General features: G+C 35.5%; 1 long non-coding RNA gene across 1 annotated transcript; it reads left to right on the top strand.

The window, feature by feature from the left end:
- Positions 1-308: 308 nt before the first annotated feature.
- Positions 309-1,367, top strand: LOC145014418 (uncharacterized). The gene is made up of 2 exons (XR_013665526.1): positions 309-626; positions 849-1,367. It is a non-coding gene; the product is annotated as an uncharacterized LOC145014418 (long non-coding RNA).
- The last annotated feature ends 230 nt before the right edge of the window (positions 1,368-1,597 follow it).

The following is a 1,597-nucleotide window of genomic DNA, read 5'->3' as shown; positions in this document are numbered from 1 at the left end:
AATAACAATACTTATCTAAAACAATCGGAAACAATAAAACAAAATCAAAATAAGATACAATTGTAGTATTGGTCCTTGTAGTATTTTTATATTTCAAATTTGGTCCAAAGGGTAAATCAGTCATTTTAGAAAAACTAACCACTTAAAAGTTAGTTTTAACGACAAAAGGGATCATCCGTGTTATCCTAATAAAAGATATCCTTAACTTGCTATTTTTTACAAACCACAGTGACCATTTTTGAAATTTTCATTAATTATCCCTTTAAACAAGGCAAATCAAAATCAAAGCCCTATAATAAGGAAAAAAAAACTTCACCAGGTTATCATTATCGCTGCACACCTCCACCACACAAATCAAAAGAGGTCGTCGGGGCGTCTTGCTGTCACCTCCACAAACAGCCACCCTTCACCACCACTCCTTCCATATAGCAGTGCCTTCGGATGCATTTCCTTTAATCCACAATATCACCTCCTTCTTGTATACATCAGCCCCTTCATATGCATCTCACCCTGGGTTTTTTATTAGTTTGATTTCATATATGTGTGTCGTTGAGAACTAATTTGAATGGGCTACTGGAACTTTGTCGGCAACCGGATGGAATCATGAATCTTGTTCTTAATCTAAGGTAACATCTTTTTTTTAAACCTAATTGACGCCTAGTAAATTTAATGGACTAATTAAATGTTAGCGGTATATATTATGTATAATTGTTAATGGACTAACTGTGTTCATGAATCGTTTTCTTAATATGAGGTAACATCTATTTTGTTCATGGATTTTTGAACAATTACTCTATCTTATGTATTCCTTATATTCTAACTTTGTATTTTCTGTTTTCTACTTGAAGTGAATCCGATCGACCAAATATAAACCTTCAATTGGTATCAGAGCAGGTTTGTCGATTCACTCAAGCAATCATGTCATATGCCAACAATGTGAAGTCTTTTGGCATCAATAAGATCCCTCCATTCGACGAACATAACTTCGCCATGTGGAAGACCAAGACCATGGTTGTTCTGGAAACCATGGATTATGAGATGGTCAAGATTATCAAGACCGGACCTCATATTCCCATCTTCCAACCAATTGTCAACAATGCTCCTATCGGTCCAATGAAGCAAAAACCAGAATCTAGCTACGACAATGATGACAAGAGGCTAGTAAATTTGGATGTAAGGGCAAGAGCAGCAATTGGAAATTCACTTCCTTATTATATATATCACCTTTGTGACAACCCAGAATTTATATCGTGTGTCGACATTCTTTTCAATCAAAGTTAGACTCGTTTTCGCTATCTTTTAGCCTTGTTTAGAGTCTATTCGGGTGTTCTAAGCCTAATGAAATCAAGATATGGGTCTTGGGATGAGTGTATATGAGTTCTACACCTTGCAATTGAGCCAAACACTCCAACATATGGAGTGTGTGGCCGCACACTGAAGAGAATTGTTATCGAGATTCAGAAAGCAATCATGATTATTTGAATGAAAAGTAAGAACACATAGAGTAAATATTACTCAGATCTTATATTAATGAAGAACTGGTTACAGAGTTTAAGCAGAATGAATACACGAGTTTTTCTCTACTTCTAACCTCAGT

The sequence above is a fragment of the Lactuca saligna genome, chromosome 9 (genome assembly GCF_052625555.1).
Source record: "Lactuca saligna cultivar CGN05327 chromosome 9, ASM5262555v1, whole genome shotgun sequence".
Taxonomy (NCBI): domain Eukaryota; kingdom Viridiplantae; phylum Streptophyta; class Magnoliopsida; order Asterales; family Asteraceae; genus Lactuca; species Lactuca saligna.
The sequence above is the reverse complement of the archived record's forward strand: the minus strand, read 5'-3'. Positions and strand labels throughout refer to the sequence as shown.